At 31.3% G+C, this 12,185-nt stretch overlaps 1 long non-coding RNA gene across 1 annotated transcript; it reads left to right on the forward strand.

The window, feature by feature from the left end:
• Window positions 1-203: 203 nt before the first annotated feature.
• Window positions 204-3,344, forward strand: LOC139492445 (uncharacterized). The gene is made up of 4 exons (XR_011656845.1): window positions 204-261; window positions 761-833; window positions 2,045-2,286; window positions 3,232-3,344. It is a non-coding gene; the product is annotated as an uncharacterized lncRNA (long non-coding RNA).
• Window positions 3,345-12,185: the final 8,841 nt, after the last annotated feature.

Genomic DNA, 12,185 nt, shown 5'->3' on the forward strand with positions numbered 1-12,185 from the left:
ATAGGGTTAGCAAAGTTAAAAGTAAAGCAATCTACTGAAGTTCAAATCTAATAATCAACTTAGAAGGGACAAATTGGGTCAAAAAATCGGATATGAATAACAATTTACAAACAAATAAAAACAATATCTTAGTAGACAGGAATACAAAAATCATCAATGATTTCCCTTTTTGTTTTCCGTAATTTGTTTATTGGCATGTATATAAATCTCTGTAATGCGATAATTGACTTAATTATTTTGACATCTGTAAAACAGTAACGGGTGAGTTGAATTATTATTTTTTTATAAAAAGTAAAATCACAAAAATACTGAACTCAGAGGAAAATCAATTCGGAAAGTCCATAATCACATGGCAAAATCAAATAACAAAACGCTTAAAAACGAACTGTCAAATTCCTGACTTGGTACAGGCATTTTCAAATGTAGAAAATACATGGATGTTCAAATCATAAAAAATATGGAAGATTTTCGATTACAATAACGAATTCAGATAAAAAGGGGTTTAATCAAAACGATTGTCAAATTTCATTCATCGATTAGGAAGATATAGTATTAAAAAACTCGGTTGGAATCGCATGAACTCAAAAGAGTAAGAAGCAAGATACATCAATAGTTTATCATCTCCTGCTAGACATAAATCATCTACCATGCGAATTTAATCTAAGTCAAAATTGTTTTTATATTTTTACTCACAGAAAAAAAAAACAAAGATGCATACTTGATTTTGCATGTTAAATTTCTAATTCAATTGGCTTTTTAGTTTGACAAGAAAATTTCCAATATGAAAGCAACAGTTGGTTTACTTATCTGTTTTTGTGTAGCATATTTCACAGGTAAGTTTATAAGCCACAATGGCAACATTACTTATTACATGACATATAATTGTTAAAAAAATACTTGCTTGTTAACTTGATAATGTACGGTTTTATATACGGCAAATGATGACCTCTGATTGTAAAACAGAAGATCTAGTATACTAAATTACAAATCAAAACAATTTTCATTATTGCTCTACCCGCATTCTTTAACAATATTCTTAAGAAAAATGAAAAAAAAGTTGTTATATCATCTGATAGGTTGGATTCAGCAATATGCTATATCTGTAAATAGGGAATTGTACATTTATCTTTGTGAACAACCACAGCAACTCTTAACTTTGAAAAATGATTTCTTTTACCAATATTGAAATATACTGATTAAGGCAAAATATCTGAATGATAAAAAAAATCTACCCTCTATTAGATCAAATATACAATCAAATTAATATGGATGGAAAAGTCTCAAGATGTTTAGAATGTACGTCTCAAGCAACGACAAATATGCACAGTTTTAAAATTGTATTTTCTCGAAAAATGTATGTGAAATAAGTTTGATTGAAAATGAAACGTTATTGCTGTACACAGTTCAAATTTGAACGATATTTATTGCTGTAAACATTTCCGTTTTAAAGATGCAAAGAAATTAAAGGGACCACCGTATTTTTTTTTTTTGGTAAAGTCTCTTTATGTTATGGAAAAGTTGCAAAATGACAAATTAATTGTAGCTTCGTAAAGGTGTAACGCTGCAAAATCGTAGCTTTTTATATGTCTTCATACATTACTCGAACTTCAAAAATTCTTATACAAATTATTTTGGTGAAATTATAGGAAACCATGATTTCAAATGATAAAATCTATAGTTTTAATTAGAATTAGCAAACGAAATTGATCTTATTCAAATATATTTTAGGAATGACTGTAATATTTTTTTCTGTCTATGAAGATATATCATAAAACATTTGGTGCACACTGAATAACGCGCGTAGCGGGTTATTTAATAGTATGCACCACATTTTTTATGTTGTTTCGAATAGACAGAAAACACATTACAGTCATTTCTTATAATTTAATTCTAAATTCTATTTTAAACTGTAGAAAACCATGAAAAACGCTGATGACGTCACGGCCACATGACTTAATTATGTCTATTGGGCTGATAACAAAATAACGTCAGCCAATCAGAAGACGCGTTACATCTAAAATTAAATTATATAAATATATTGCAGTATGTGAAGCTAATTATGGATGTCCAATTAAAATTGCTTGTAAAATCCACTGTCTTACTAAACGCTGTTTGGGAAAATGTACTGGAGGCTGGATTAAAACGAAATGCAAATGCTATTGGTGTAAGAGGTCAAATCAAGACCAGGTCATAGGGGACTTCCCATCTAACGAAGAGACTAAGGAATTTCCTTCAGACGAATTCAATGAGGAATTCCCATCAGACAAATTCTATTAACTATATAGTGTGAGTAACTTTATCATTAACTTAATATATTAGATTTTCTCCTCACCACACTTATATCCATTTGCTAGTAATTGTAAATGGCATTTGTAAATAACATATGCTGACTATACAGTATGAGCTTTGATCATTGTTAAAGTCCGTACGTTGACCTATAGTTGTTAATGTCTGTGTCATTTTGGTCTCTTGTGGACAGTTGTCTCATTGACAATCATACCACATCTTCTTTTTTTATATATTATATCCACTGAAAAAAGTTAAATTACAAAAACTATATGAATTAAAAATGGAAAGTTTTTACTCAAATGGCAAAATCAAAAGCAAGAACCTAATCAACAAATTGAAAACAATTGAATATTCCATGTAAAATCGTTGCATCAGATAACTATTTACGGATACTATATTTATCATAAAACAGTACACTCATTTGATTGAAAAGCTTGTTAAATCAAGTTTTTGTTGTTTTGAAATCTTCATTTCGAACTTGATGTGCATACATGCATACTCCTAGTAAAACGGGAAAAACAATCAAAAGTTCAAAACTATATTGATTGATTGTTGCTATGTATCGTTCCATTCAATACTTTATAACTTTAATAATGGCATAAAAGTACAAAAAAACAACTGTGAATATAAGTGATTCACAAATTGACATTCTCAAAAGAGGACTGGTTTAACGAAAAAGAAAATGGAGGGATATAAAAGAAATAATTTGAAACAAAACTGAAATAAACACATGACAGAGTTTATAAAAGGTAAATATATCTGATGGAATGCATAGTACAAATCAGTTATATATACGTAAAATAAGATTGTAAGTGAACTGTATTGCGGCATTAAAATCATCTCTTTAATTACCGACTAGGTAAACACAGGTAAACTTCTCGAAATCTCTGATTTGTAATGTACATTTTATTTTTTGTAATATTTCTTATTTTACATTTTCAGATGTTTGTCGATACCGTCTAACAATATATAGACAAACTATGAACAGTTGCAGAGTATATATATTTATATCAATATTATGCATAAAATCTCAATAAAAATTGTTATTTATTATTCATTATTTTATATGAAGTTTTCTGTATTTCTCAAAGATAGTATAGTCTGAAGGTACATGTGGTTAAAAGATTGAAAATAGATTTAAAGAACCTGAGCAATCATTTTTTTGGGTCAGTAATTATTGTAAATTTGTCTTAATTATTTCAATCATTTTAATCATTGATGTTAACGAGTTTGGTTTCAAACATACATTTAATTTATTGTCAGCATTTGTCATTTTGAACTAGTTTTCGCTTTCATATCTTTCAAACATGTCCATCACACTAAAGTTCCGCTTGGACGATCCAACAAGTGGTTGATTACTAGTTATCATTCGAATCGCATATAATGGGACTATAATTTTGTCGGACTTTTCCGAGAATTTGAGTCATTCGAGTCCATACCCCTCCTTCTCCCCCCACTATATAAATGTGTTATGATAAGATAATTAAGTAATTATCAAAAACATTATGAATAATCAAGGACTATATATGCTCCTTGGGGTATACAGAGTCAGGTATCTTACAAGAAAATTGTAACAGACATATTATGTAGGACCCCAGTAAAAGGGAAACAGCTAGACCAGACGTAATTATATTGTTAGGGGCATGTGTTCAATCATATTGCTTAACATTTTAATAACGTTCAAATGGTTCATAATAAAGGTCATAGATACCAAAGGTAACGTCAAACTCATAAGCCGAAATCACACTGACAGTAATGTGACAAAAAAAAAACCCGAAATATTATCACACAAACAAACGGTGGTATATCAGATACAACAAACTAGCGTATTATCGGAATACTTTTAATCCTTCCAAAAGTCATCATCAAATTTGTAAACAACCTTGAATACTTTCAAACTTCTTGAGTTGATTGAAAGTGATATTCTTAAAGGTTAGAGGGGCCTGTTGACAAAATGTATGTTCCATAATCATAATGAATACAGACCAACACTTGAATCAAATCAAGAACAACACATTCCTATTTTAAACATTACTAGGATTGATACCAAGCTTATGTGGAAGGATTAGCAGATGCTACATTGGTCGTGCTGCTCATTTCAGTAGAGACTCGGTGATAATTTTAATTCGGTGACGTCATAAACGCCACAAAAAACCAGGTTTAGGTTTCGGCTATTGGAACATATCCATCGTCAATTCAGAGGTTGTTTTTTGTTGCTGTGATTTATACTAGTTTATCGTTCATTGTTTTTTACACACATTAGGTCGTCAGTCTTCGTGTTTGAATTTTTCATTTCGGGGTCTTTTATAGCTGACTATGCGGTATGGGCTTTGCTCATTGTTAAAGACAAATCGGCGCCTTATAGTTTCTAATTTCTGTGTCATGTGGTCTGTACTTAAGAGTTGTCTCATTGGCAATCATACCACACCTTCTTTTTTATTTATATGTATATTGATGATGTTCTGTCACTCAATAACCCATTTTTAATGAGTATACAAAATGTATCCAAGCCAACTTGTAATACGAATACTTTCGAATGATGACTGGTTCCTATCTTGATCATTTCCTCGATGTTGACTTCGATGGGCAACTTCTAACTAGAATCTATAACAAACGTAATGATATCAACTTTCTAAATATTCTCTTAAAATTTCTCAGCAGTAACATATCCTCTGCTCCATCGCATCACATTTGACTATCTCCGATTATACTTTACGCTCATGCATGTTCACACCTAATACAAAAACTGCTTTTACCGTTACAAATTGTTGGGCGGAGCGAGTTATTATTGTTTCTAATCACTAGCTTAACTGATAAGTGGGCTTAGCTCCCTTGATACAATAATAGTCGTCTGGTCTGTAATTATACATATTGTATCTTTTTCTGAGTGTGAATACGTATGGCTAGTGGTGCATAAATAGCAAAAAAACACTTACCCGGTCGACGTACCCAGGTTGTTTTTAAGTTCATGCAATTCCCTCATGTTTGTTTTCTTGATTTTTCTGCTCTTGATCGAGTAAAGAGATTTGAAAAAAGGTCGACTGTCACCTATCTATTGACCTTCTTCTTTAAGATTTCACTTACAAGGAAGATGTTTGTGGTGTTTGTTTGTATTATCACATTTCCCCCATAAATACAAATATTTGGTTTCAAAGCTTTGCTGTTTCTCTGGAAGCTGGAGTGCTTGGACTTAACCACAGACCTTCGATAGGAAAACTGTCAATTCTATTAAATTATGGTTAGAGTCGATTGCACCACCTCAGTGTTGACTGAATAGTTATTACAGTAGTAGAACTACTTAAACCACTTAGCAACCAGGGGCCCTTAAATAATCTATAATGTTGCAATGAGTGTAACTTGAACGATCCTCGACCAACTTTCTCTTTCTTTGAGACGAAGAATGCAAGTACAGCGCTTTTCCTTTAGTTTTGTTTATCAATTGTGTGTAGGAATTTTTGTTTCATGAATTCAATTTAACATCTTATCGTTCTTTTCAATTAAACATAAAAATCTCCCTGTAGTGTTAGGTTCCACCTTAAACATAATAAATAGGTATCTTCTGAGTAGAGATACCAAAACACCAAAAAACACTTTAACGATCATACTGTTTATAATAGAAAACGTAGAAATCATTTAAAGATCAATGTCTTGTCGTTGTAGATACTAAAGTTAATAGATAACCTTTATAATTTTTAAGATATGTAAACAATAATATAGATAAATAAGTGAGTGTTCCATAATGTCTGTATCTGGTAATCGTAATGTATGCGGTAAGCATTTACATCTCATTGGTTAGTCTTTCTTGTCTTTCATTCCTTGTCAAACTGAATAAAATACATAATATGATTAAAAATTTCGAAATTTTCCAAATATCAAAAAATGCATACGTATAATATTAGAAAGATAAAGATATATAAAGGGCATATACATTATGATTCAGTTTCATTTACATTTAATTACTATTTATTTACATTATAAATTACCGATTAACGTAATTAAAGTGAAAATTGACAAACAATAACACATATATGACTAAATAAAACAATATTCTGATAAACAATTAGAATTCTACTTTTTTGGTATAGTAATATATTTTCAATGAATGGTTAGTTATTGTTATGTGTTTACTATCCAAGAAAAGATTATGAGGCTTTTCTACCTCAGGAATAGATTACCTTAGCTGTATTTGGCATTTTTTTTAGGAATTTGTGCTCCTCAATGTTCTTCAGCTTCGTACCTTTTTTGGCCTTTTATAACATTTATCATTCGAGCTAATAATAACATCTTCATGCCTTATATAGCATGTACTGTAGTACGCCGCTAGATTAAAACTGACGTGGAAAGGTAACACATGCCCACCAAAAGCTCTTTTTTTGAGAGCCCAGGTGGTCGTGTGGTCTAGCGGGACGGCTGCAGTGAAGGTGATTTGGTGTCACGATATCACAGTAGCATGGGTTCGAATCCCGGCGAGGGAAGAACCAACAATTTGCGAAAGCAAATTTACAGATCTAACATTGTTGGGTTGATGTTTAGACGAGTTGTATATACATTATGTACACAGCCATGTATCACCATCATTGATGGCGATCCGATGGATACATCTGTTGTAGGGTTGTCACTGACTAAGACGTACTTATGAATATAATTATTTTCTGTGACTGTATCTTACATTAATTTGTAGGATCCTTTACTATAGATAATTTAGCTGATCTGTAACAATAACATCTTCATGCCTTATATATCATGTACTGTAGTACGCCGCTAGATTAAAACTGACGTGGAAAGGTAACACATGCCCACCAAAAGCTCTTTTTTTGAGAGCCCAGGTGGTCGTGTGGTCTAGCGGGACGGCTGCAGTGCAGGCGATTTGGTGTCACGGTATCACAGTAGCATGGGTTCGAATCCCGGCGAGGGAAGAACCAAAAATTGCGAAAGCAAATTTACAGATCTAACATTGTTGGGTTGATGTTTAGACGAGTTGTATATATATATCAAGTGTCTCGTTGCTTTTTGTTTGACTGTTACATTTTATAGTTTCGTTTCCCTGTTTGAAGTTACAATAAACCTTTTATTGATTTTTTAAAAAGAAAACAATGTCTGTAAATGAAACGGACTATGTAATAACATCTGTCACATTTCTGACTTAGAACAGTATACTTTTAAGAAAAATGATTGGTTGAGTATTGTTTTATGGCGAGCAAAACCTCCCGTTAGATGGCAATATTAAAAAAATATGGTAATGTTATTTAAAAGTTCCAGTTTCGTATTTATATTTCAAGTCTCGTCCAGAATTTTAATTTTACAAATCAAAACTACCAATAAAAATAGATATATCGAGTTTAACATTTTCAAGAGGTCTGACAGAATGATGTAAAAAAAGCCCAACAAAGTTATAAAACAAGTTGACTTACCCCCTAGACCAACTGCAAAAACAACAACGAAAATAGCAATGGCGTTCATTTTGTGTTTCGGCAACAGCTGAAATGTTCAAACATGTGTTTTTATCTGAAAGAAAGTACTAGAATACACTAAAACGAAACACTAGTTCCTTTGGACGGGAATAATAAGAGACTATTTTAACCACAAAATAATAATGGTAATAACTATCCTTTCTTACATTTAGATATTTCACCTTTTGCATGGGAAACATGATGGACTATTTCGGTTTACTCTTTTGTCGTTTGTTTTTGATAAACTTCAGTGTTACTGATGTTTCTTTGTTTTCATCTTATAGTTCATGTGTTTCCCCTGGATTTGTTTTCTCTCAATCGATTTACTAATGTTGCCTTTATTTATGTATAATAGTTATCAAAGGTACTAGGATTATAAATTAATAAGCCAGACGCGTTTCGTCTTCATAAAAAGTTTTATACATCCAAATTAGTGCAAAGATGAAGAGCATTGAGGACTAAAAAGTTCCAAATCAAAGAGCCAAATACGGTGATCTATGCCGTGGATAAGAAATTTATGAAACGACCACATAATTGATATATATGTCAACACCGAAGTGCTGATTACTGGACTGTTAATACCTTCGGAGACGAAACGTCCACCAGCAGTTGCATCGACCCCGTTGTGTAAATACTTATCAAAGGTACCACGATTATAATTTAATACCCATACGCGCGTTTCGTCTACATAAGACTCATCAGTGACGCTCAGATCAAACGTGTTAAAAAGTCAAACAAGTACAACGTTGAAGAGCATGGATGACTAAAAATTTCAAGAAGTTGTGCCAAATACGGCTAAAGTAGTCAATGCCTGGGATTCACAGCATGATTTATTTTTAAAGGCATTGGATATATGAAATAAGAGAAATATGGGGTATGTTTTCAACTACTCATTATGCATGTAAATTGTAAGTAGAAAAAAACCCAGATACACAATATTTGAAATATCCTCTTGGGAATCGATTAGAAGAATTGTTTGGCAATTCAAAAGAAAGTTGAACTAGGGAACTGTCCAATGTATTATTCAATATCGATGGCTTTTGCTGAAATATTCTAATTTTTACGAATATACAAAGAATGATTGGTCGTAAGACGCATATTTGTAATAAAGAGTGACACATAAAGATATGGTGTTCAAACATTGTATTTGAACTTAGACTAAAAATAGACTTGCCAAACTTTAAAATGATATAGTTAAACATAAAATAAGCTAATGCATGTTTACAGTTCCTGAAAAGATTTGTTTTATAAGAACGCAAAAATAAGAAAAAAAGGAAAAATCTTTAAAATCACAGTTGTCTAGTTACTGAAACAAAATGGATTGATAGATTATCAAACATTATGAAAGATCAGAAGAAGTGTACGCCTCAAATAGAGACGTATATATGTAACTCCTTCAAACAATTATCGAATGAACGTAGAACAGATATGTTAAAGGCTTGAAGGCTTAACATGTCAAGAAAAATAAAGAGTCATTATTATATATAGTCTAATTAATCAAAGAATCCAGTTTCAGGCAAAAACATAACAAACAAATAACTAATGTTGAAATAACGGCCACAGTTCACTTAGAATGACGAGGTCTGACATGATTACAGAATGCCGACATGATTGTTTTAACTGACAAATCTGTGTACCATTTGTAGCAATGGATGCTCAAGTTTCCCCAGGTAAAATCCTAAAAAGAACGAGGGTTATGATCCCCAAATACGTCGGGTCTTATTCCCATCACCATCTGGTTTCAGGGGAGTAAAGATTAACAGTTTCTATATCATAAAACACTATATTTACACTGAATACATAGGCCGTACTATGTACCATAAAACAGTTAAGCTCGAACTGGTACTAATTCAGAACCGGCCACTCAGGGTAGAAATGAGATGGTATCAAAAGAACTTCCTGCGGTACCGCAGGGAAGTAAAAACCTAATATGATCCGACGTACAATAACGGGAAACGATCATAACCCCTTAATCTTGCCACTTGAGTGTGTTGAACCTTTTACATACCTACAAGATTGGCTAGTGCAATGTGATGCTGACGAGTCATGTAACGTATATGCTTTAATATTGATTCACTTATAGGGTCTTTGCATCGGAACTAATCAAATTTATTTAAAAAAAAACAGCTGTTGGCATGACACGGGTTATGTTCCTTTCATATAATTTATGATAGTATGATACTATACCCCTAACGGGAGGAATTGTGCCTGAGTATTCAAATGATGAAGACATATTTTTTTAATCAGTTTAATTAAGGTCTTGAGCTGGCATGTCAGTTAACTGCTTGTAGTCTGTTGTTATTTATGTATTATTGTCATTTTATTCATTTCCTTTTGTTACATCTTTTGACATCGGACTAGGACTTCTCGTTTACGAAAAATGATATTAAAGAAAAGTGTCTATGCATTCCATATAATGAATAACGGGGGAGGGTTGAGATCTCATAAACATGTTTACCCCCACCGCAATTTTGCGCCTGTCCCAAGTGAGGAGCCTCTGACCTTTTCTAGTCTTGTATGATTTTTAATTTTAGTTTCTTGTGTAGAATTCGAAGTTTAGTATGACGTCCATTATCACTGTTCTAGTATATATATTTTTAGGGGCCAGCTGAAGGACACCTACGGGTGCGGGAATTCTCGCTACATTGAAGACCCATTGGTGGCCTTCGGCTGTTGTCTGCTCTATGGTCGGGTTGTCGTCGCTTTGGTACATTCCTCGTTCCTTTTCTCAATTTTATCTCTTCCTATAGTAAAGACACGCATTAATTTCTCTTGTTTATGACTTTGCTTGATTGAATAGTTTGTCGTTCCTGTTTGTGCTACCCATTTATATTTTGTTTTACATTCAAAATCTAAGTTACTGCTTTTTAATTTGAGAAAAAATAAATCATTATAATAGCAGTATATAGTACCATCTGATAACTGATTATATAAGGCTTATTTTAATTATTACTAAAAAAAGGTACAGAAAGAGCTCTAACGAATGAGAAGAAATTCAAATATATAACTTGTGTTACTTAATACTATATATAACATGCCAAAAATTATATTAGAAATTTTTGAGTTACCTCTCTTTGTATATATAGAGTTCAGCTCTTGAAGTTTTGTAACATGTCAAATACATTGTATTACATTAGAAATGTTTGAGTTATCTATCTTTGTATAGAGTTAAGCAAATGTAGTGAAATTTGGAAATTAAATAAAATTGGAAAAAAGAGAAAAGATAAATTTTATATTAGCTTTTATATATTTTATCAAATCATATTTATGATACAGTTTGATTATTTTGTCCAAATATTATTTAAAGGTATTTAAAAAATATTATTTACTTCATTCTAGTAATTAGTGTACAGGTAAAAACTGTTCACTACATTGTATGTTTGTACCATTGATAAATTACTGATCGACAGGTGTAGTTGTGTCTCAGTTTTGTGAACAAGAATATTTGAAGATTAAGGTTGGTGTATTTTGTAAATATTTATAATGATAAAGAATATGACTGTTTGATATAAAAGAGTTTTATAAAATATACAAAGAACGAAAATATGATATGTAAATGTATATAACATTCTATATTTTTATCTGAAGTTTTGCAAATGCAAATATGATTTTGAAATTTTGTTTAATCATTTGAATTTGAAATATAGTTTTATTGAACTAATTGATAGGCATTGTTGCGAAATATTTATACTATGAAAGATGTGTTTTACATTTTAAATATCAAAGGTTCTGATAAAGTAAATATTGTTCACAGGTAGATCTATGTGATTTTCATACTAGAGGATGATATTTTTGCAGTAAAATTGTCTGCCATTTCCTTATTTAGGGTATGTATATTGAATTGTTATTATGTGCCCTTGATTGATATTATGATAATGTTTAGTTAATTTTTGATATTTCTAATTGAAACATTATTGATTATTCATAAACAATGTTGTTTACTTTGAAGACTTTCTCTTGTGTTCATATTTTGATTTGAGAAATGTTATGAATTGTAATATTCAGAAAGGGAGATAATCAAGTTCTTAAAAGGTTTTATAAAGCTTTGATTAAATTAATGTTTCTATTGTATTGAATTGATATTTGAAAAAGCAATCTTTATTTCAAGTTAAATTTAATTGTATTTATATCTGCATTTCATTAGATTTATGATGTTTTGTGTTTTTCTATTTTTCTACAAATATTGAACTATTCAGCGTTGCCAATAATTAATGTTATTTTCAATATATGTATAATGTGAATTCGAATATATGAATCCAGTATAATAAATTCATGAACCTTACATTTGTGCTTTCGTAAGCCAGTTTTATCGTTTTCGGAGGTTACAAAAATGGCGTCGTCGACAGGATTGTTAAAATTTTGCTTTTGATTCATAGTATTTACGATGGTGATGATTCAGTAAGTCAATTACAACAGCTATTTTTTCAAAGAAATCAAAAAGAGAAT

The sequence above is a fragment of the Mytilus edulis genome, chromosome 10, assembly GCF_963676685.1.
Source record: "Mytilus edulis chromosome 10, xbMytEdul2.2, whole genome shotgun sequence".
Lineage (NCBI taxonomy): Eukaryota > Metazoa > Mollusca > Bivalvia > Mytilida > Mytilidae > Mytilus > Mytilus edulis.